Source organism: Syngnathus scovelli, chromosome 4, assembly GCF_024217435.2.
Source record: "Syngnathus scovelli strain Florida chromosome 4, RoL_Ssco_1.2, whole genome shotgun sequence".
NCBI classification, from domain to species: domain Eukaryota; kingdom Metazoa; phylum Chordata; class Actinopteri; order Syngnathiformes; family Syngnathidae; genus Syngnathus; species Syngnathus scovelli.
Window position 1 is genome coordinate 19,778,644 of NC_090850.1, and position 25,719 is coordinate 19,804,362.

A 25,719-nucleotide genomic window follows, 5' to 3' on the forward strand; every position below is an offset into this window, starting at 1 on the left:
TTGTTGTCCCGTCAGATTGTTTGGATTCAGTTCCCTGCTTTGTTTCAGTCCTGGTCACAGTTTCTAATTCCTGTCTGTTCAGTTGTTTTCCTTTACTCACTTAAGTTACTTTTGATCATCATGATTTAGGACTTTTGGTTTTTAGGTGTTTTTGATGATCAAGCTAGCTTGTTTGGCTTTTGATTCCTTCAAATTGAATTATTTTTTGGACTGACAACCTCGATGCTCATGGAGACTTTGATGAGCGGAAGCTCGATTATCGGAAAGTGCCGGCAGGAATCATCTGTTGTTTTTCAACATAAGAAAATGGAGTCACAGAAGGTAAGTTATGTTTTTATACATCTACAAAATGATATTGCTTCTTTTGTGCTGAAGGTAGTGGGTGTGGCTTGCCAGACTAATACATTGCACTGCCATGAAGGTCCTTTAGGGGGCACTGCGCTCTCTAATGGGGAAATGATATTATTTTTCAGGTTTCCAATATGCAATGATTGAATGTTGTTTTTTTTATGTTAGACTAGCTGATCATGTCATGAATCAAGATTCCCCTTTTTACGCAACAGTGGGGAGGAAAATGTGGAACAGCTTGCTGACTGATTTCTATATTAGCAAAAAAAACAAAATATTTTATTGGTTGTTTCATTCGACAGTACAGTTTAGGGATAAGCAAGTGTCAAATGTGTAACGACTGGAATCGGTCCAATTTCCCTAGGGTCCATTTTTACAAATCAAAACAAATTAGCTTCAGTGTAGTGAGTAGCTAACTAAATATTTTAATGAAGCGTCACTGAACTCCTTTTGTCAACAAACAGATGGAAGCCACATAAAAAGACACTTATGTTTAGCTTGCCTGCAGACCTTCTGCTGAAATGCCACTAAGACTTGTATGAAAAAAGATAAACTGTCATTTATAAATGCTACTCAGGCACACAAAAGCAATTTCACCAAAGGCGATTCATCGTCTTCTGACACTTGTTATTGTGTGCTGATATTCGCGCAAGGTAAATCTGTGCTTGTCATCTAATAAGCTACGCCAGGTTCTCTCATTTCCCCTGCTCTCCTTCAAATACTGGTTGCCATGGCAAAGACAGACACTGACCATCAGAAGAACCTCTCTGCTGCTTGTTATGGACTCTTAACACTAAAGCCGCTGTTCTGTTGCAGTAGAGAGAAGATAGCTAGAATATTCAGATTGTTGCACCTCTCAGTCGAAAAACTCTATGAAGTGATCTTTAATTATTCATAATGCCCAGTAAAGATTCGGTTACAAACTGCTGAGACCCACAAAATTCTTTACTGTTCAGCATGTCAGTGAATTATGTGGAATATTTCTGAGGCTATGATAGTCCAGGAAAATGAAACGACTTTCATAAAACTCAGAGATTAATTATTAATTTCATATACAAGAAATTGCAATTATGCAGAAATATATATCCGTGTGTGTGTGTTTGTAAAAATAAATCAAAATCTTAACATTTTAATAATACATTTTGATAAATATGCTTTATTTGTAACATGGAGCTGATTAAATGTTTGCCAAATTTCAAAAGTCAGATTCATTAGGACACTTTCATCATATTTGGTATCATCAGGCTTTCCCACTCTGTTTTTGTAATTGTGCGTACTGCTCAAAAAAAGCCCAAAGAGAATAAGTTTTGTATAACTTTTGAAGCCAATTTTTAAAGAACATTTTGGTTGAACTCCAAGTTGTTTCACTCCAACATCATTTTGTGACCTACTTTTCTCGACAGCATTTTTCCTTAGTCCGTGACATGTCTGATCACGTTAAAACATTTAGTGCACTTTACTTTAAACGAGTCGTTAAGAATTTGCTTTCTGTGTCTCTGGCACAGAGGAGTCACATGACTGTTTTGAGTGCTCGTGGTAGTTTAAATGAAGTACAAATATTGTGCCGGGAGTAATGTGTGTTTAAGCACGCATCAAGCATTCAGCTTGTGTACGCTTTCCTCGGTATGCAAAGTATCAGGCAGGTAATTGATTTTACAAGCTTCATTAGCTGCAATTTGTATATCAGATGGGCTGGAAAAGAGAGTTGTTGATAACTCAGATCTCGCTTTCGGAAATTACTCTTCGCTGCAACCCTAACAACGTTGATTTATAATGTTGACTCTCAGCAACTTTTTTGTTTATTCAGTCTTAGTGGTTCTTGTGCGTTTGCGTGCGCTGTCATAAATTTTCGAATTAATGTGCTGTATTATAAATTGAAAACTACGCTGCGGCATTTTAATACATAGTTAGCATGCATAATGAACGTGAGCACATTGTATTTGCTTTTTCAATCGAATTACAACTGATAAAAGTTTGCTGCGTACAGCTATTTTTCCTGTTTATGCACTGCTTTCACATTTTCTTCAATAAATGCTTGTACAAATATTAACCAGAGTAAAACTCAAGTCTACTAGGTGCCTTCTGTGCAGCCGACAATTTGGTGAAGGAAAATAGCGACAGATAAGCAAATTGTCTGTGTTCGCCCCCACAACGGCGCAGATGTGCATTTCTTTTTCCAATCAACCAAACCTGACGTGTGAAAAACACCCTGATGTAAAAAACTAAGACTACCAGATGAAGAATTAAGTACAGCAGCCCTCAGTTCACAACGTTGCCCTGTTCCTTCAGCTACAGCATAACCCAAATTTAAAAGTCTATCACTTGAGTTTGTTTTAACTAAACTAATATAACCCGCTGTGACTTGTTAAGTCTCTAAAGTACATACAGCACTGGAGAATATTACACAGGTTTCTTTCTCCAATTAAAATGGGGGAGGGGTAAGCATACAAAGTGCTCTTAAAAAAAAAAGAAAAAGAAAACAGTGATAATATAAACCAGCCTTGACATGAACATATTTCCAGATGTAACAAATACTCCACTTTTCTGTCCAGCACTTATTTTTCCATTAAATAAAATGAGACCTAATCATCTGAACATGTTCCCAAGAAACTTTTACTTTCATTGCTCTGTTCATATGCCATGTTGAATGTTATTTAATGAGCGCCCCCTCCCCAACCTAGTAACCAATTTATCTGTAGACCACCTCCTCCTCAAAGGGCCTCTTGGACCACTTGATGGTCCTCAACTGTACGCAAAAAAAACATTAGGGAGAGCGCACTTGCTGGTACTTCTCCACAGGATTAGAAGTGTCATTTGTTTGTAGATATTTTGTTTGTTTTTTAAAAAAGCTGCCCGCTACTCTTAAAAAGTTGTTTTTAATGCGGTCTGTGTTCTGGTACTTTCTGGCCATCTTAATGGTTTGTTTCTGTGACACTTCAGCACTCTCAAGCTCAATTTGCTGCCATAATGTTCTTTCTCTTCCTCTTATAAATAATACAGTCGTCTCGCTGTCCCTCTGGCTTCACTTTGTACACGGTGACAAGCTCAGCATACAGTATAAGAGCAATGCTGCTTTTTAAATGAGGTAGAAGTAGAAAAGCAATGCAAGATGTTTTTTTTTTTTTTAAGGATTTGGGATATTTTCCATATTCTGCATTTGTGCAGCGTCTGCAAAAATGGCTGATGGTGTGTTTGTTTATTCAAAGCAGACCCAGTGCTTCAAGTATATATTATCAACATAGCAGGGTGTATGAAGAGGGCAAGAAGTCCTACTTACAAATGAAATTCAAACTTGCTAAATTTTCCTCAGAAGGCGATTTTGCAGCATTTTGAAGTTGGGACTTGGAGGGATTCTGCTTTTAATTTTGGAAAAAAAGTATAACACCATGTCAAGCTCTCAGTACTTTTCTACTGATGAAATTGCACTTAGTGAGAATTTTTCTTTTACAGGTTTCCTTTTTTATCTTTTATTTTTCTACAATTGGGTCTGAATTTACTTCACCTATTGGTCCGTCTGGATGGCTTGAGCAGGGAGGCAACACAAGAAGTAGCAGCTAAAGTCCAACTAATGTGTTTGACTATTTGTTCTGTTCACTAAATGTCTGAACTGAAAGTGCATCAGCAATTTTACTCATAATGGGGGCATTATGTACCCAAGGTTTTTTTTCTATTCTATTAGCTGATGGGCTTGGTCCCTATTTTCTGTAAGTAATGTTACTTGGACACATTTGGCAAAATTTAATATATTGGTAAAATGTTGGCTAAATGCTAAAAACCTTGTATTGTTTTACCCCATAATGCCAAATTGTACATGCCTGATGAAATTAGGGCGGGGGAATGCTGTATTGCTTTTAGCATGTAGCGTACATTTTACTAATGTCTTCCAATTGCATCGCCGAGTCAATATTTACTCCATATTGACATTTCCATGTTTTTCTACGTCATTATCAGAAATACTAATATTCCCGAGCGACCCGCCAATGGTGATTGCGTGGTTTGTGGTTGTCAAGAAGGGAAACCACCATTTGCATGGCGCTTCTTCGTACGCCATGTTTTAAACCGCAGCGTGTTGCTAATCTCGAGCGATAAACCTCTCAGCCTTGCAAAACCACATAAACATGCAATTTCACATCATTTTCATTATCCTTATCCACATTTCCACCAGCTGATGCAAGTCAAAAGAAGAGATGATTAAAAATTCCAATGCTAATTTGCTCTGAGGCTCCTGAGGCGAAAACGCAGGCAGTGCTGCTTGTGATTATTTATGAGCAAGGTTATTAGAATAGCGAAACAAATTAAGTAGGCGCCAATCTGCATTATGTTAACACGATAAAACTGTGAGGATGAGTTTGAGCACGATGACGGTAGACTACGCTCTGGTCAAAAACATCGGCAAAACCAGCTGACCTCACGGCGCTATGTGCTAATCCATTAGCGTGAGCAAGACTAGCACATAGTGTGCTAATCCATTAGCGTGAGCAAGGTTTATACACAGTGTAACGCAGACCTCCCTTGATTTATGGGCTGGGAATAATCGTCATTATTGTGTGGCAATGTGGCGTCACTGTCTGGTGGCTAATGTCAGCTAACGATTGTCGCTGCGGTGCCACTGGCTGTACTGTAATTGCCTAGCATGGTACAGTTGATTGTGCTGTGCGCTTACTTAAAATCCAACAAGGAAAGATTGTTTCTGTCATTTCAACAGGCAAATTGGGATCAGTTTTATGGAGTTTCTGACAATTTTGTTTACCATCAATCTTACGTCAAACAGAACATACATGCTAACCAACACATCTCAAATGACGGAAACAAGAATTTGTTGGGAATCAATTGCAAGTCTTTGCTTAATGCAAAATGTCAATCTTTCTACTTCATGATGTTTCACTAAATGTCCTAGATTTTTTTTTCTTGCAGAATGTAAACACAGGCTACCTCCACGTTTAGCTAATGCCAAAGTAGCATGAAGTGAATTTTTTCATACTTGTAGCAATAACAGAGTAAAAGTTCCCAAAAGTTTGAGTTCATAGTGTGTATGATTGTCAGTAGACAGAAATTCATTTTCATAGTATATTTCTCTGTGACCTTTCGTAGACTTTATTATACACAAAAAGGCTACAGGTTTGCTCAACAGTTATTTATATTTATGAGCTCTAACACTTGCAATATTTTCGGTTGTTGTTTTTTCACCGCCTTCACGCCCCCCCCACCCCCTCCTCATTGTTTCTCGGTCACGCCGAGTCCAACACAGCATCTTTGTTTAATGGTCTCGCGAACATGAGGCGGGGTCGCTGTTAGGTCGCAGCGACTTTATCTTAGCAATGCGCCGTGAGGCAGGCAGCATATGAAATGCATCTTTACATTGATTAGTTTGGCTATATGGAAGAAAAAGAGTCCAGTCGGAGAAGTTTCAGCTAAGGTAGCATGGATGGGGATGGAAGTAATGATTCAGAGTTTTGTTCTCCTGACATTTGTCGAATGTGTGGAAGTCATTCTCGCTGTCCTGGTAATTTCATTAAAAAAAATGCTTCTGTCAAAGTACTTCTGCACAGTCACGATTAAAATGGAGACAAGAGGCAGTATTTTTTTGAGGTTGCACATAGCTCATAATTTATCTATATACATGAAGCGCTATATAAATTGGATGCATTATGAGAATTATTAGGAATGGCTGCACCATAGACAATAAGCATGCAATTAAGAATTTTTTAAAAAAGTTTTTTGATTATAAGTCTCAATTTAGCTCCCCACAAATTTGAAACTGTTGCTTTAAGAATCCTCCCATTGTTGATATATTTTACTCGCCTATTATTCATAACAGGACGAACAAAAATATACTTTAACAAATTATTTTTACAAGGTCGTCGTCATGTCATGTAAAGGAAGTGTTCTTGTTTGATTGTGATTATCGCAGTACGGTTTTGTTGGCGCTAGTGTGCCTCAACGTGCCTCGCCAGTGGCTTCCTTTTCCCACATGACAAGCAGCTCCATTGTTTATTGCTCCGTTTGCATGCTTTGTCTGTGGGCCAATCTTATCTCGTACTTGGACCCCAGCCAGACGCAGATATTCATGAGGAATGGAATTGCATTAATTAACTTCCAGTAACCCGATATGTTGAAATGCAATATGTCAGAATCAACCGCTGGCATTTCCAGTATGTCCTTCTCAACTTTGGAGCTTCGATATTATTCCGTAAAAGCATTTGGGGAATCTTCCCCATCGGAAAGAGCAGAGGTCTTATTTTATTTTTTTATGATGCGGTCTGTTTCGGGTTCTGTAATGACTTCTCATGTCTACTCGTGAATGCATTACCATCTGTGAAATGCCAAAGAAATTACATGTAACGTACACCGACTGGATCCAGCAGCACTCCTCCTGATGTCCATTAGAGGCCAATGAGCTATTGCAAATATTTTATTGGCAAATCTAATGAAGCTGCGGCTCTCATTAGGAATTTCCAGTACACACAAAGCTCAAGACTGTCATGAAGCTTTTTCATCACTGATCAAGCAGTCCTAGCTTGAATGTAGATTGATTTATCAGCAAATAAATCCAACAACTAGAATTAAGGGAACTCTGCGGTAGGTAGCTCAATGTTATTCTACTGTCTTTCCAAAGTTTTCCTCCAGTCATCCATTTTGAATAGCATGTGCTCAAAGTCAGCGATACGCTCCACCTCACCTGTAACCCTAATGAGGATATGGCCGGATTCTTCCCTTCATTGATTTAAATGATGATAAACAACCAAATTACTCCACTTGCAGACGTGACCAATTATTTTGCTTATTTAATGATGCGTTTAACTCTATTGTAACATATGGAGACCATATTTCATTTTTTTTATTGCGTTCATTGTGTACTAATTAGATTTACAGCGAGTGGTTTTTGTGTTGTTTGGCCAGATGTGTATACCGATTTTGAAGATGTGCAGCTTGCACTGTGTATGTAGACGCTTAGCTATTAGTGGTGCTCTGGTGCGGGAATAATAAGCGACATTTTTGATCTTGCCCCTACCATACCAATTTTTATGACTTGTAACAGGCAGTGTTGTAAATCCTTTCTTCCTTTCCCTCTGTCCATCTTTCTGAGGAAAAAAAATGCAGTTCATCCTTTGATGCTGACTGAAAGGTTCTGTTGGATGCACTGATGATTCGCATTATATGGACATCATGCATGCAAGAACTGTTGTTATGCAGGTCTCGTGCCCAAAAAGCCACGTTTAAACCTCCCTTATTGAGTTGCGTTATGTGATTCACACTTATGATTATGAAAGCAGTGAGTGTTGCACGTGTAATAGCTCCACGGTGATAATTCAGATGTCTTTTTGCAACTGCGTGTGCTGTTTTAACAAGGGTAAAAGTGGTGTAGTGCTGCAGTACTGCCATCTAGTGGGACCAGGGGGGGACTGTCGTTAGTTATGATTGTGCCAGAATCATAGAATATGTGAGATAAAATTAACGAGTGAATGCAATATCAGAAAACTCGAAGGAGTTTAAAAAAGAAAAGAAAAATACAAGATTCTTTAAAAGCTGCATTCATTCATTGAGCCTTGATTTGATTTGAGTTCCTTCCAGTTGAGTTAAAATGTAACACTGGATAATACTGCTATCTTGTGGTCATGCTGAAGAGATACAACTTGGTCAAGTGATTGGATTAAATAACTTGGTAAAAAATTAATTTAACCAATTTAATTTAATGAATGACTAAACTAAAACGAATGTAATAAAGCTGTTCTAAAACTGATAACTGTCAAGGTATGCTATGAAGGATATAATATTACATTATTGAAAGATAGTTTTTTTTTTATTGCCCAGAATAAAATAATTAGTCTATATAGTAGAGTATTTTTAAACTTATCCTGCTGTACACATGAGGATGAATATTTACAGAGGTTTAATTTAATGTAAAAATATATGAAATAATTAATGTATTTAAACCACAAATTCTTAGTTCGATTTATTTAACTGGAGCACTTGAATTATTTTTTCTGGGTGTTTTGTTTATGCCCATTGTGGTAACAGACAAATTAACACAAATAAAAAGTAAAAAAATATAAATATATCATTAAAAATAGACCCATAAATCTTACAAATGCGGATTCACTATATAAATAAATTGTTGCTTTATATATATTTTTTACTATGGCCTTCAGAGGTTTTGAAATTGCGTTCCTTTCAGCAGAGTTACAGTAAACAGAAATGTATGCTTGTGGAGAAAGTGCTGTCGTATATCTACTGCCCCTAAAGCACAGCAATATGTGGCACAATATTTATTGACTTTGTTACTGTTAAATTGTCAGAGGCAAAATATCCAGCCCGTCCTCAGGTAAGCTTTCTTCTCTTTGCTTGCCGAGAAATATCTGTCATTAGTCTCAATTACAAGTCCAGGAAGTGTTCTATTGTAGCCAATAAACACCGTATATCATTTAAATAATAAAATTACTCTTCCCGTTTTATTCAAAGTTAGGTCCCAAAAGTTCAAATTTCTCCTGTTCCTCTTCAAGAGTGCGCCACCTGCATCATCAGTAAAATGCTGTCGTGGCTTGTACATTTCACCAAATGAAACATTGATGTTCCCCGCCATGCCCTCCATCCTTCTTACCGTGCCTTTTTCGCAGACAAAAGCACTTTTGCGTGGCAATTTGTTCACAGACAAGATGTATGGCGGCCATGATTAATATTTAAAATCAAATTTGGCAAAAAGACATAGATGGATGCGTTGCCCCGGGGCTGTCGTACTCGGGTACAGGTGCATCCGCGTGAAACTCCGTTAACACTACGGTTCCGATTTACTGGCTGTAATGCGCGGTTTGTTCTTGACTCAAAAGAAAAGTGTCACTTCTGAATTATGACGGAGAGAGGTATTTATGAATAATGTCAGCCTGGGTTTACCTCATGAAGTGCAAACCAAGTTGACCTTTGCGAGGGGGGAAAAAAAAAGGCTTTCGATGCTGATAAATAAGCAACATGATGACAACATACAGCCCTGTGATGTCACATTACCTCATAGCTAACCGATGTCACACAATATGACATAATTCCTTACATACATCGAGGCATTTAAAAGCTATAGTTGGGTGGAGTGATCTCGTCAGATCTACATCCAAGCCTGCAGTGGCTTCTCTCGGTCGGTGAGTTTACGAGAATCCTTTTTTTATCTTGGGCCCAGTGTCGGAAAACATGTCCTGGCAAACTTACGTGGAGACCCTGATGGCAGAAGGCAACTGCCAGGATGCGGCCATTGTTGGGCTCGGCGACGCCAAGTACGTCTGGGCGTCATTAAGCGGCGGCACGTTCGCTAACATCACAGCCGCTGAAATCGACGCCATGGTGGCAAAGGAACGTGACGCTTTCTTCACCCAGGGGCTGACATTAGGTAATAAAAAATGCTCAGTACTCAGGGATAGCCTCAATGTGGACGGCGATTGGACAATGGACTTTCGGACCAAGAATTCAGACGGAGGCCCTACGTATAACATTTCTGTAGCCAGAACTGACAAAGTATTGGTTTTGCTCATGGGGAAAGCGAGTATCCATGGAGGCGTGCTCAACAAGCAAGCGTATGGGATGGCCGACTACCTGAGGAGGTCTGGATACTAAAGCGGCCTGCTCCCGACCTGCCTGTCAAGCACTTCATGTCCTGGTTGCAAGTTATTCTCCTCTTCCTCCTCTGTAGCCAAAACGATGTTATCACAAAGGAAGTCACCTGACAAATGAAAGCCGACATTTTTCTTCTGTGCCCTTTGACATGCCAAGTCCTGCCATGGAAACATTACCTTGGAGAACGACTGATTACCCCCCCCCCCCCCCCCCCCCCAACAAATGGACACTGCAGTTTGCAATTTAAATTCATTGCTGTTTTTTTCTTTTGCCAGCTTCTGTAATGTGTCACATTTGTAAAAGGCTGTCGTTTTGTTGGACAATAGATATCGCTGCTTTCGAATGATCTGAAGTGTCTTGATTTTCCAAATAGGACCAAATACAGAACAAGCTAGAGTTGATACAGATACCCTAAATATGAGTCGGTTGTGTTTAACGGAAGGGGACGATTAGAAAGCACTCAATGGGATTGTTTGGAACCAATTTACAGTGCTGTCGAAAAAAAATAATTGCCTCCTTTATGCCGTAGCCGTAAAGAAAAGTTTAATTTACCGTATTTTCCGCACTATAAGGCGCATCTAAAAACCTCAAATTTTCTCAAAAGCCGACAGTACACCGGTGCGCCTTATATATGGATTCGTGGCTGAGGACTGATTAATTAAAGTAAGCTTTACGTGTTTATTTTGTGTGTTGTGTGATATTAACATTTGTGCAACGTTGGGTTATTGATATATTGTTATTGTTTTCACTAATACGAGTGTTACTATATTGTGATTGCATGAACGTTTTAGCAACGTTGAGTTATTTATTCTATGCGCCTTATAATCCGGTGCGCTTTATATATGGACAAAGTTTTAAAATGGGCCATTCACTGAAGGTGCGCCTTATAATCCGGTGCACCTTATAGTGCGGAAAATACGGTTACTGGAATATGTCGGCAAATAGCCACTAGCGTGTTAGCTTAGCACGGTATAAGGAATAGCAGCTATCTACTGTTCTCGGCCGAGCGAGATTTACGATAGCTGAGCGCTGATGTGCATGCAGCCACTTGATCATCATTGAACACAGAGCATCTTTGTCACATGCACAGTGATGACAAATAGGTGGAGCTGGCACATATTGCTCGTGGTAGCCCACAGCAACACAAGAACCCGGGCAGGACTTGGACCTCCCCCAAGTGACATGTGTGAGCTATTAAAAGATGTCGCAAAAGTTTCCGCTCTGAGGCTACTTTGAAAAATACACCCCTCACTGAGTCATTCATCTATTTATGGTGGATGTGACATCACATGCTTTGTCTTTATCGAGGAGCTTTGGTCTTCTAATAAACTTTTTAAAGATCTTAAAAGCAGACAAAACTAAACTTTAATCATCTGCACACTCGCGACCTGAGTGAAATTCATCGTCAGCAAATTTCTCCTCTTCATGTGATGAAGTAACTTGTATGAAAAGTACCCGCTTAACCTAGACATAGTTTGAATCCTGTTGCTAACCAAAACAGCAGCATGTAAACACATTTCTCAGCGTAGACACCTAACGCCACTATTTGTAGCAGTATGAAACTTAACATGCTTTCTTGTAGGCCAAACCACATGATTGATGACAAGTTACATTTTCTATTTTTTTTTTTCCAGCAAACATTACGGGAAAGGACACATGCTGTAAAAATGAAAACAAAATTATGATGTCTTGAAATAACTTCAAACCGGTCCAAAACCTACATTAGAACTATTAAGGCGTTGCACCATTAAATTGTGATGGACATTTTAATGATGCCACCATGCTACAAATTTATGTGTCCCCAAATAGTCCTTTGGGCTTCTCTTAAAATACTCCATTAATTATTAAAATACTGTCCACTCTTTTGTGGCTTTCTATTACAAAGCATTGCTTCCATTACCAATATGGACATGGACCACTATGTGTATGCTGGTTGCCATGGTGATGTACAACCGTCACCATGTGGACATTTTGACGGGTTGGCTGGCCAAACTTGGCTGTAATTAATCATGCTCATGATGTTTGAATAGCATTTATTCTTTGTGTTATAAGTTCAGCTCTTTGGCTTGCTGGCTAATTGTCGTGTCTAAATGTGACGGGGCCATAATTAGTGTTATTATACGATTCAATTTTTTTTTTCTGCGTCTGCAGCCACGTGTCCTCTGTAGAAATGGAAAATAGGTCTTACAATAAATGGTTTACAGTTGAGACAAATGGTGAACCAATTCAGGTTATTAAGCCGGTGTCCCTAATAAAGTGTCCGGTGAGTGAATATTGGTAAAATCAGCCTCAATGTGCCAAATTTGGCTCGATTAAACTAAACACCTGACTTATTTTTAGCCCAGCTGAGTTTCAGGTGAAAAGAGTAGCAAGAGAAACTGAGAAGTGCTGCAGCACATCTTCCTTCTTATCTTAATAAATAATGAGGCTGCCACTCGCTGACAATGAAGTATTTTGAAAATACTTGTAATGTATGGCTGCAAAAAGAGAGGCGCGGCATTGATGTATGGCACAAACAGGGCTGGAAACAGGTGAAATATTAATGGGATGTCCCCCCCCACACACACACACACCGCCAGCCCCCTGGAGTTAATGCATCTGATTGCTTTGAGGAAAAAGGGAATGAAGAGTGTGGACTGAAGGATGCCGAGGTCTAAAACAAATTTACACTTGTTTGGATTATTTTTTAAATTGTTTTGTAAGCATTACAACAAATTGAGCTGCTGATATTACCAGCGCGTTTTGTGATTATTTTTTTTTTCCTATTTGTAAGCTACTGTAAATGTTCTCAACATTTTTTTTTTTCATCAATCTGATTTGTCTGGCCCATTCTCACATGGTTTCAGAAAGTTAATATAGGAAACTACCACAAGGGTGCAGCAGTGTAAAAGGAAGAGGTGCTGAGTTCAAAATGTCAATTGTAAATTCCATACACTTCAATGATAGTCCTCCACTATCATTACACAAATTCAGTGCACCTCGTTTTTCGTAAACTCCACCAATCTTAATGTTTTGGAGAATTGATGCCGCAAAACATAGCGATGCCTTGTGGAAAGAACGTTAAAACGCTTTAAAGCGGTCTAAAAGGCGCACCCAGGAGACAAGCCTAAAACAACAATGGCCGCCGCGTGAAATTAAAAAGTTCCGTTTTGCGAGTGGCGCTGGCATCCCGAAATGCCATTCAACTCCCGGAAAGGTCAATAGTTAAAATAACTTTTGTCAAGAGGAAAAGGAAAACTTGGCGGGGTTGTGCTAAATTGCTTCCAGATTGGTGGGTTTCTTTGCGAGCCAGTTATTAGCCAAATTGAGTGCAGACAACTGACAACACTTAAAGTCGAATTTTCAAACATTGTTTGAAGTGCTGCTCGGAATCGTGACCTTATTTTTTCCTCCCTCTTATTTGTTTCATGTGCAAAATACATGCCTGGCTGGGATTTCACTTTACATAAGATTAGAAAGGATTTCTGATTGACGCAAAATGGCCCGCTAACGACGCCGCGATGCTAGCTGCAACCCCGGCGTCTTTCGAGCTCTCAAATTACCTTTTTATTGTTTCATGAATACCCTCTGCAACACTTTCCATCCTGTGTGTTTTGATCCATGATTGCACTTTATTCTCCCCGCAAAAGTGGTTTATTTGCCTTTTTCCCAGAACTACTATCAGTTTTTTTTTTTAATGACTAAAAAAAAAGTCATGCATTGAGTTAGCATGTACACAAGCACTCAACACGGGATCTAAGCTTAACTACGGAAAATTGCGCCTTGCATGGAAGTGGCAATATATTTGAGTGAAGTAAAGTGACAAGAATAGCCATGACATTACAAGAAAAAAAGGTTATATTGATGTGAAGGGAAAAGAAATGAGAATATTTTGCAGAAAACTCACATTACAAGAAAGTTGTCATATAAGAAAAGTTAAGATTTGTTTTAATGTGGCCTCTTACCCAGATTCATATTTAACATTGTGCCCAAACCAAAACATTTGTCAATAGATTATTGATATATTTGCATTTAATGTTTGGGTGGTGGAAAAAGTAGCAAGCGGCACAATTTGGCTTCAGTAAACTTGCATTTTATGGTGTATTTATTCATCAAGCATAGTGTGAAGGCTCCCATTGGCCACGCTTAAGGCGCACTTCATTTCAGTCTATGTGACGAGTGCGGAGCTGCCCTGCAGCCTAGAATGAAAAGCAAATATTAATATTAACTGGTGTTAGTGCGGAATGTGAAATATGGGAGGCCCCCGGAGGTGTTGCGCATTCCTCGTTTAATGACACGTTTACCCTCTTGTTTTTCTTCATCCGCATGAATGCCTCATTCAGCGTTCATTGTACACTTTGTGGCTGGTTTGCTTTTAGAGTATAAATATGATTTTTTTGGGGGGGCTTAAATGGTTTGCTGTGCTTAATGGCAAAATTTAGGTCACACAAATGATTGTGAGCAGTTGCTTCAAGATACAACACAGCTCAGTGCAAAATTGGTTAGTATCGAAGCCTCTTTTATGACGAGTGAGCCTGCCGCGTAATCCAGTCGGATGGATGGATGGCCGGCTGATCGCCATCGGTGCGCCCAGCTCACTAGAGGACATCATTAGAGGACCGATTACAACAAGGCGGGATGAAAGAGTCTTTGTAAATATGAAATGGCCGCTCCGAGGTGACGTTAATGGAGTTAACCCAGGAACTGAGTGGGGCAGGTTGCGATTGAATTGGCCTCGACTTTATTAACCAATCCGTCTGTGTCGACTCGGTATAGCTAATCGGAGAAAATGAATGGGTGTCATCAAAACGTGATAAACTGACCAACTGCTTTGTCTTTAGTTGGGAATTCTATTTTTGGTCCATTTTTGTTGTTCAGGTTGCTACGGGGACAGATGGCCTCCTACTTTGAACACTAAAAGCCATTTGATCATGACATCATTCTTGACAGCCAATCAAATGCCAACATTTCACTCGAATTTGATGGTTTTAATCGGGTGGAATGTACCGTATTTTCCGCACTAAAGCGCACCGAAAAACCTCCAATTTTCTCAAAAGCCGACAGTGCGCCTTATAATCCAGTGCGCCTTATATATGGACCAATAATGAGCCACTACAGCAGGCGTGTCCAAATATATGGACTGACATATGGACAAAGTTTTAAAATGGGCCATTCATTGAAGGTGCGCCTTATAATCCGGTGCGCCTTATAGTGCGGAAAATACGGTAACTGGGTGTGAGGTCTTTTAATTGAATTCATCAGAGCACAGGTTGCTCGCCCTCAGATGGACGTTGAAATACGGTGACATTTGCTGGTCGGCCGTCCCCGCGTTTAAAAGCGTATTGGTCTTTACGCACGCCGCCCTATAATGAGCCATCATAGCATGGGCTCGGCCCGGCCCGGCGCTCCACATAAATAAGCAGCAATTTGGCCATCTGCTCGGATTCTTTCCGTCTCCCCGGAGACCCCCATCTGCCTTTACATTATCAATTACAGTTCAAGCATGCTGCTGCCCCCCCCCCCCCCCCCCCCCCCCCCTGCTCTCTCCTCACCAACTTCCCAACTGGCTCAACCCTCTTAAGCACCCTTGAAAGTAAACACCGCAAGCCCGATTCGAGCACAATGACTTGTTTGTTTAAAACAAGATGTCAATCTCTCGCATAAACTTTAAACTGACACATAATCTAAAGTGGGATTTGCAAGTGTTCGATTCTGATTTGGTATAGATGTGATTGCTTTACCTTTTGTTGTATGAAGTATCTCACAGTAAAAAATTTTGACTTACACTGTTATCATATTGATATCAAATGGGGAAAATAAACACAACTCTAATTCTTTTTTTCTTGATTAATTTCTTGATTTTTTTTTTAATTTTTCTCCAAGAATCCTGTTTGACTGCCATGAATAAGAATAAATACATAAGGAAAAAAAAGTCCCCCGTAGGTTATTATAGTATGACTTGCCTTGTCAAAGTATTCATAAACAAATGTTTGTGATTGCTATATTTTTAATGTACCACATTTTTTAGACTGCAAAACAATTGTTTTAATGAACATGTCTATTTTTGGCAATTTAAATAAGGCTCATCAGTTTATAAAGTGGATTACTGCACAGTAAGCAAAACTTTGACCAATATTTCCTCTTTCTCGCTAGAAATAAACTTTTTAGGGATTACCAGGAAATGGTGTTTTGCAATTTTTAAATACATGGCATTGCCTTAAGTGTTGTGATCTTTCTAATGTCAGCATCCAACTCCAGCTTGTTCTCAATAATCCTGCAAGATTGTTCCTCTGAGGAGCTGCTGGAGGATGAGCTTTCCAGGAAAAGCGGTGGTGCTCACATGGGTGAAGGAGGGGGGGGGGGGAGATACAGGTATCTGTGAGAAGAGGACCCTCGTCAAGCACCCCGTTCCTCGTAACCATGTACTCAGGTGCTCTTTTGACGAGTTCATAAGCAGTTCAGCGGCAGCCAGAAGGCAGTGCACTTTACAAGGCTTCTGGAAGATCTTTGAGCCGACCAATCCGATAATCCTACTTTCAGGAATGCCAGTCTTTCGTCTCCCGATCAATCCCAGATCGAAAACATCAAATAGAATACACACGACCCCCCTCCTCTCACCAAAAAAAAAAAAATCACTTACTAGATGGAATTAGACATGCAAGCGAAAGTGTCATCACCTTAGGGATGAGAGGGTGGATGGATTTTCTACAAATTGCGGAATATTTTCCTCTCGTGTAATCCGATAGTTAAGAGCGCGGCATTTATTGATAAGGCGGCTCGCCGGCGAGAAGCAATCCGCAGAAGTGCTCTTTCATGTTGGTCTATGTAAGTACAAGAACAAAGCACGAATTAAGGGTGGGCCTTTCACCCACAATACACCAGGACTATTTTTATCATTTCTTCCCCTGGGAGGATGGTCCTGTGGTACCAAAAACTCCGCCCCCCTCACCCCCAATGTGGGGTCTTTGCCTGGCACCCGGGACTGTGGGAACTTCCCGCCTCCTGTATGGCAGCTGGCAAACACATTTTGAAATCCGCTCATTTAGACTGGCATGTGAGAAACAATCTCATTTTGTTTATTTAGAACAGAATCAGAGACAAGTAATCCCTTCAAATATTTTAAAAAGATGAAAGGCACGAATAATTCCTAGCATTTTTTTTTAAAAGTGAAGACAATTTGTAATTTTAGTATTGACACATGAAGTCTTTGCACAATTTGTTTTTGTGGGCCACATAAAATGATATGGCGGGCCGTATCTGGCCCCCAGGCGTTGAGTTTGACACCTATGATTTAGAGGAATTAAGCGTCGGTAAATTGACACCTATGGAACAAAAATCCTGGCCTTGCTGGGAAATCCCATTTGGAATTTTCAAGATGTGTGCGTGCAACTACATGAACTCAAAAGACAGCGAGCCAGACTTATGGAGGTCGTTTCTTTACTTTCCTCTAACCTTCCCGCAGGACTCAAAGGTCCCTTTTTAAAAAGACCCGTCTCGGTTGAATCCAATCCAGGTATCGTTGCGATTAATTACAACTGAATAAATAATGTGCGGCGGGCCTATTTAACAGGTTTTATTCCGGAGACCGCGTGGGCCATTTATTACCGGGGTCAGTGTGAGAGGGCGAGATAAGCAAGCGTCGCATTGAAACGGGCCAAACAGGTAGAATTTAGAACACCAATTAAACAGCAAGACAATCACGACATAAATCACAACTTAAAAGAAACTATTGATCAGTTCTCTAACACCAGCTACTTTTCCAAAACCCCAAAACATTAAAGATGAAACAAGTACGAGATTACTTTGTTTTAGAGTGTCTGTGAGGGGAGGGGCGGAGCAGGCAGGTGAAGTTTGCCCTTATTACCAATGTCAGAGATTCAATTAAGCACGAGGGGGAAGCAAATGATCCCAATGAACTAATGATTAATCCGGCAGGTCTATTTACTAATGTAGCAGAATGCATTTGAGGCATAAGTTAATGGCGACAGGACATCAATTCAAATACAAATGAAGCGCATTTGCATCGGATGCTTATTGAGCGGTGTAACAAAACGAATTACAAAAGGTAATCTACTTATAAACCTTGGGAGACGAATGAAACATGATTCCCGACATATCTGCTATCCGCTTTCGGAGTCGCCTGGAGAAATGACGACGTCGATACAAACATATCGAACGCTTTGTTGTCAAAATAAAACATCTGTTTAAGTTACGATAGGAGGCGAGGATCAGTTAAGGTGATTTGCTGTCGAGTCTTTAAAGATTTTGACCGGGTTTTTTTTGGGACCACTTTGATCACTAATCCCGAAAATGTTAATATGAAGCAGTCGGTTTAGTCGCAGAAAGGAAAGCGGCCATCGCTTTATTGGTTGACACGTTCAGGGACACTTGCTCACTTTACCGCCATCTTCGAGATGAATCCATTACAACAATATATGCAGGAATCCTAGTGGAACGCCACCGAACTACCTCGCCGACTTATGAATATGTCCAGAACCGAACGAGCGCAAATCATGGCGACTCCGCCAATTCATTTTGCGCGTGAGGCGTCCATCTTTAAAACGTCGCAGTACATCCTTTCTGGCTCTTATGGAGTTCTCAGATGTGCCTTGAATAAATTGGAGTCTCATTCCGGGGGTGGTGAGACATGACCGGGAATATCAATCCGGTACGATAGTAGACTCGCTAGTTCCGCACTGTGAAAAGCTGGAACTGTATTAATTTGAAGTATGCTGGAAAATGGAGGGAATATTTCGTGGAATAGGCTCCTCTAAGAAATCTGTGACCAATCATTTGTACCATTAAATTGATAGATTAGGGGTTTTAATTTCAAATGTGCATAGTGATGTAAGCCATTTCTAAACCAGATTGAGTCACCATATTTACTAATTTTGTCTTTTAGAATCTCATCTATTTCTATTTTGGTTGTTCTTTGATGTTCCACTAGATACATAGAAAAAGCAGTGCGGTTATTTAAAGGAAGTGTGTTCAAATGATACTTGGACTTTGATATGAGCTTTGTATATCTGGAAGTACCATATTTTCCGGACTATAGGGCGCACCGGACTATAAGACGCACCTTCAATGAATGGCACTTTTTAAAACTTTGTCCTTACATAAGGCGCACCGGACTATAAGGCGCACTGTCGACTTTTTAGGTTTTTAGGTGCACCTTATAGTCTGTAAAATACGGTAGCTAAGTTTAGCCTGGGTCGTAAGTGGAAGTTTTATCGCATGGGTACTTTCAGTACATTTCTCCGAAATCAAATTTTTTTAAGGGAACTATTATTTCAACATGAGTTTGAACTGGCATCAAACTGCTTTGGGATACGTTGTATTTTTGTGGTTCTTCACCGTCGCCTAATCACATCTACGGGAAATTTGAATTCCAAGCATGTTTTGGAGATTTACGCGGAAACCAAACATAAAGATTCCGGCTCGTTCAGAAAACCGCAAACGTCTTTAAGTCGAGTTATTTGCCGCCGCGTCTGATCGATTGCCTCCCTGCCGTGATTTCTGCGCTTTGGGGCAATTTCATTTTCCGCCGCCTCGGAGAAGTTATCTAAATGGATTACACAATCAACGGCCGTGCCCCGTAACCATACGGCAAATAATTATTCTGTGTTCCGATGTTTGACAGGAAAAATTAGTAACAATCACCAAGAGAGCAGGTGTTTTTCTTTTTCTCACCCGCCTCTCCCGCTTCCTTTCCCCAAATGCCTGCAGCGGTAACGCTTGTGCACAAGACTCATATTGATTTTAAAGCCATTTGACAAAGAATAAATAAGACTGGAGAGGAGGGAGGTCTTAGCCATGAGCTTTTTGATCAATCAACATGTCGCAGCTGGAACTAAATTCAATTCTTATTTATCAAAATCTCCCCCGCATGCTCGTTTGGAATGCTACACGATGGCGCTCTGCGGAGACTCTTAACGGTCCTTTTGAGCCACGAGCGTCACTGTCACCGTCATGGATTTCTTGACAGGAATACTTTGTTGTGAAATCCTTATCGTGGGCATTAGAATTGCATGAGCTTGCTTATTCACACAGATGTGAGATAAATTAAGGCCAGAAGATGACAACGAAACAACCCTGTGGGGAATTCAGGACGGGTATTCACTTCTCAATGTGAGTACACAGGAAGAACTTTGTTGTGACGATACTTCTGCAACGACTTCTGTTTGAGGTTTATACAGTAGAACTCTTTTTGGCAGTAGGGGGCGCCTCTGAGTCTCTTCAGGGTGGTGAAGAGATTTTGTTTGTAACATTTTCTCTGTTCTTAGCATCTTTCCGGTTGATTTTTATTTATTTTTTTAGCCATTTGCCATGTGTTTTCGAAATCATACTTAGTAGATTGATTGGGTGAAACTTATTGAGACCTACCCTTGCCACAAATCGCAAAATCCATAAGTGATACCTCTGTACTATTTATTGTACTGTGATTGCCTTCGGATGCTCCAAAATGGCGGCTAAGGACTACTTTTGTCTAAATGGAGATCCTCAAGTTGTGCAATAGTGCTAAAGCTATAGTGTTGTTGACTCGGCTTGACCACATCAAGTGAATTTTGCCATGAATACCAAAGAAAAAATATCATAGGACAATTTTCTACTGAAATACTGAAACTCATCCGAAAGATTGTATCCAATTGTTACCCACATTAAACAAACACCATGATTATATCTCGCCATTGTGATAAGAAGACAAAATACATCGTAAGATGCTTGCATGACGTTTAGGATGAACACAGAGCTTGATTCACATCCGCAGATGGCCTGCTATTTCTTTTTCTTTACATCCCCCTTGGATCAGCTGCACACCCTGTAATTTATGACAGTGTCAGCGTATGTTCAGAGATCAGCGGTCATGATCCAAGGCAGTCATTTGACGACAATACGACGTGATAATCAAGCGAGACCTCGCAACACTTTGCTTCAAAACACGGCTGATTAGGAAATCCATTTTCAATCATCGGCCATCAAGTCCGATAAAAAGCCTTTCTTGACTTGTCTGGTCGTGGAGGGAAAATACAACGGGGGTCATCATTTTAGAGCAGGAAGGCCACTCCCACTCATCCACCTCTGCTCCAACAGCAACCCTCATGATTGCTTCTTTGAGGCTCACATGCTATTGTACAGTTCCGAAACATGTCATCGTGTTTGCAATGCACTGAAAGACTAACAAACCAACACGGACGTAGCGACACGTTCAATAAGGTCTCGAAAGGCTAAACATTAGGCTAATTTCCTATCAAACATGAATCTGTTCTTTGTGTGACGACGACAAAGACTTTGATTATAATTGCAGGTTATTGCTGTGGATTCTCCAACATAATTCCAGCCCTGAAGTAGTATTACGATGATATAAAGACAAATCATGTTTGTGGACACCTTTATTGACTCGTGTTAAAAAAAAAAAAATGTTGGCTAACCAATGTGGAATAATATAGATTTAGTATTTAGATATTTAGTGAGATATTTTAAGAAATATTTATTTTAGTAAAGATTAAAAAAAAATCTCATTTTTCATCTCATTTGTGGACACATTTATTGACTCACGTTAAAAAAAAGTTGTATAACCAATGAGGAATAATATAGAATATATATTTAGTATTAAGAGCCACAGTGAGATATATTAAGAAATATGTATTTTAGTAAAGATAATAAAAATATGCTTTTTATACTCACGTTTGCCTTTTTGACAAGGTCTTTTAGCCTACTTTAAAGAATATACGTGTATATATATTTTCTATTCCGTACATGTGCCTGGTAAATGACAAAAGAGCATAAGTAAAGCAGCTACAACCAAACTGGAAAATCTTGCCTATGTGACTAATTTGAAAAGAAATGAAACAGATGAATGGCGCCACATTCTCGCCCGTTTGTGTGACAAATTTGAAATGCTTTTGGCAATTAACAGTCTGTAGCTCAATAAAAACCGTGTGTTTTGACAGCGCAGATTTGGATTAAATCCATCTTGAGTGGGAGTTCCCTTCATGCTGAACGGGACAATTATTATGAATTAAACATGCGATGAATAAAGTGTTTAATGTCATTAATAAGTCTCATTCTTTTGCCGGGGCCCCATCGCAGTATTTGCATTGAGCCGAGGAGGAGGCGACGCTGCGTCAATGTCAAACCAAGCGTTTATAATGTCGCCGAGCACCCGGTTTCACATATTTTCGACGATGCATTAGCGTCAGGATGTGTCGTTTCCATTTCTCAGAGACGAGCGGGAGGGCCGACAGCCCGGGCGGATGTGTAAATACAAGAGAAAACACTTAACGATGACATCATCATCGATGCTCTTCCATTTTAAATGGAGCGACTTGGTTGCTGCGCCTTAGCTCTTAAGTGCTGCACGATTATATTCCACAGTCTTGGCTGCCCAAAACATTTTTCATTTTTAATTACTTCTATGGCACCCGTTAGCAAAAAAATAGGTCCCTATTAAAAACTCTTAAACCACGTTCAGTGATATCTGCTTTTAATCGGTACGTAAACGAAGCCTGATTGGAAACCGGCTTGGCCACCGAAGCAAAAAAAAAAAAAAAGTCATTGCTCGGCAACATGGCCTGTGTCATATTAAAAAGCTCATTAGCTTCAAATCCATTAAGAGCGACTGTAAATAGTTGTACTTGGCGGGCAACTGCTCGGGCCTCTGAAGCTGACAGTCTGACATTTTGTTTTATGCTGTTTATTTCTCTGTCATCCATTCAAAAACAAAAGACATGAGACCTCAGGACCGATAAGTGGCTGAACTTGACTTTATAAAAACACGCCGGCTTTAAGAGCCTTTTACAAGACACTTGAATGGAGTGGCATGACTGCTTTCAGATTTTTGTGAGTTTATTGAAATTGGAGTTGTAGACACGGCGCTCGCTATGAGAATGTTTATTGGACAAGGGTAACATTTTTGAACATTTCAAAACATTTTTTTACAGCTTGAGTGTTTCAACGCTCAAGGAGCTTTGATTTGAAAATAATCAGTTGAACCTCAAGACATGCTTTCAAGAGAAAGCAGAAGACTAAATTAAAAAGATATTCTTTGTTCAATTAGAGCAGTTGATTTGAAGGCCATCGATTACACTTAGATACTTCATTATTCATTATCGGAAGTAGCAAAGTGCTTCGTCAAAATGCCCGGCGATGAGTCGATGATGCGCACCTCTTAGCGGCCTGACATTTTCATCCGTCACGTACATTTTGAATCTCTCAATCTGCTCGCCGCTTCATCATCACGTCGCCACTGTAACATGTGGCCGGGGAGTTTTCCATTAATGAAAAAATAACATATCACCGCCATACAAATGGGCTTAGGGAGAAGTGAGAGCACTTCAGAAAATGCTCAGATAATTAGACTGTCTCGCAGCCGATTGATGGATGCACTATAATTACCTTTGTGTTATTATTTCAGGACCAGACAAAAAAAAAAAAAGGTGGAGGGGGAGGGGGGAAAGCTCTCCTTCATTAATCTCATTAATGTGCGGAATTAATATCATTTTATCAGACATTCCAGAGCTGCTGGTGGTGCGTGGTGCCGGAGTCATGATTCAGAGCTGTCAGCAGCGAACGCATCGATCTTAGTCGCCGGAAAACGTACGTAACAAATATGGCGGTTGCTGCGTTGGGCTTTTGTTCGACTGTCACCGTTTCTTTTCAAAGACAGGAAAATATCTCATTGCTTTTTTTGTAGCTAGCATTTTTTAACTCCCTTGAAAAAATGATGATTGCAATTCAGGTTATTGTTGGTAATGTTGTAATTGTGAGCGTTAATCGTTGCAGTCATAGACATGGCTGCTAAATATACAAAAATTGAATTAACCTGGATTGGAGCTGAGTTTTGATTAGTGTCGCCTCAAGGGGTGTTTTCTGCTTCCATTCTTTGGACCGTATCAGGAATAACACCCTACCCGCTCAACGGGCAACGAATACGATCTTTGCGGCAATGCGTCGTCATTGAGAATCGGAATGAGACGTAAGGATTGTTGTCTTACCGTCTGCCATTTTTATGCGCAACGAAGGAGAGCCGGACCACCTGCAGTCTGCAAGTCATTACGACGGGGTCACGGGATAACCTACATGTAAACTCTAAGTCACTTCACCTCAAATTGGGTGTAAAGATCCCATTTCCTCTCCAAGCTGAACCACCTGCGGGACGACTACAATATGATGTACTTCTCAACCTCGACGCTATTCTGTTGGAGCAATAACAAAGGCTGATTGTGAAGGAAATGGACAGGCTAGGCCTCACTTTGACCAGAAGGCAAGGCGGTTTTATTTACAGTATATCTACATGCCATGAAGACCGCACAGCTCTCTCTGTGATAAATTTGAAGGAAATGACCAAGAGCCGTTTTGATTTGGCTGTGTTCGCTCCCACAACGGCGCAAACATCCCCTTCTGGGCACAAAAACTGGTCCCCAGATATTTTAAATAGGTACCATTCAATCCAGTTTGATTTGATGCACTCAAAACCTTTCAAAACAATCAATTTTCCCAATTCCAATTCATTTTTATTAACACCTAGGTTCTGTGATACTATTTTGAAATGGAGCCGTAGTGAGTCGGAAGGAATAAAAGCAACTGCAATTGCGGCTGGTTTTATTTTTCCAGGCTAAATCTTGTTGATGTTTATAGTTTAAAAAAGCATCAAGTAATTAACTTGGTGAAACAACCAGCATAAAAAGGAGCATAGCACTTCTCCTGTTCGGGGCGGGCAGCGAAGTGCCTTTCCCTGCTTTGGGATGTCCGTGGGCGGGTCGAAAGTATTCCAGAGGGAGATTAACACTGGTCGAAGGTGGCGTGGGCCGTAGGAAGCCATGAAACCTTGCATCCGTGTCCTAATTGGAACTCATTCATCATCCTGGGCAAAGAACAACTCAATGTTTCTTTCTGCCATCATGTTAAGGTCTTTTCTGTGGACAAGGACCCCGTGTCATGGTGGGCATGTGTGGGCCAGACGCTGTAAATAGTTAGCAGTTAGCATTAGCTTGAATGTTCTGGACTCTACGACTTGCTTTAGTTTTTGTCTGAAAAAAAATAAGACTTCAAATAAAAAAAGTATTACAATACAAAAGAAATATGCCTTTATTTTTATATATAGTTTTTGTTTTCAGTCAGCACCATAAAATTATTCCAACTCCTCCGTGTTCCTTGACTGATATGAATTAGGCGTGGGAGTACATCTGAAAGCTGGAAATCATCACCCCCTTCCAGCAGCCATCGATTGGGCCAGCAGAAAATCTATAGCGGCTGATTTGTGAACCAATTTGAAGGCAAATCTCATAATGTTCATATTCAACAGCTTTACTGGGTGCCAGGCGAGGCAGCGCTAAAGAGGCGGGAAGTGGCGGATAGCGCGTTAAGCTACCGTGTGTTTACAGTCGCGCCGTTAGCAAATGAGGGAATCTCATCGGAGGGATTGAAGATCATTAAAAAAAATCAATGTGAGTCTATCTGCAAGATTGCAATAAGACAATGAGAGGAATTGCACAGTGGGGGTGGGTGTTATTATAATATTTACAAGTTGTCTTTGGATTTATTGAAGCGTAGCAACCACAGCGTCTCTCAGCTTCAGTCCTCGTGTTTGCACAACAAATGAAACACACATCCTGGTAGGTGGTAGTTGTCAAACAATAAAATATGCGACTTTTTGGGCTCCGTTTTTTTTTTTTTTGTCAAGTTATCCAATGTTGCTTCTTTTATTTATTCAGTAGTTTACTCCATTTATAGAGTTTCTAAGTAAACAGGTCAATGTGTGAATGCGCCCTCAGCTCAAACATTTGACCTGGTGTC

At 40.2% G+C, this 25,719-nt stretch overlaps 1 protein-coding gene and 1 pseudogene across 8 annotated transcripts in view; both read left to right on the top strand.

Moving 5' to 3' along the window:
* Window positions 1-181: 181 nt before the first annotated feature.
* The window catches only part of sall1a (spalt-like transcription factor 1a), a 121,707-nt gene continuing 96,169 nt past the window's right edge, over window positions 182-25,719 (top strand). For 6 of the 8 annotated variants that reach the window (XM_068650498.1, XM_068650501.1, XM_068650497.1 and 3 more), the window contains exon 1: window positions 182-321. The gene's annotated coding sequence lies outside the window, so the exon portion shown is untranslated. The remainder of the gene's footprint in view (window positions 322-25,719) is intronic. The other 2 variants (XM_068650502.1, XM_049718816.1) reach the window with 1 other exon arrangement.
* Window positions 188-10,288, top strand: LOC125967614 (profilin-2 pseudogene; annotated as a pseudogene).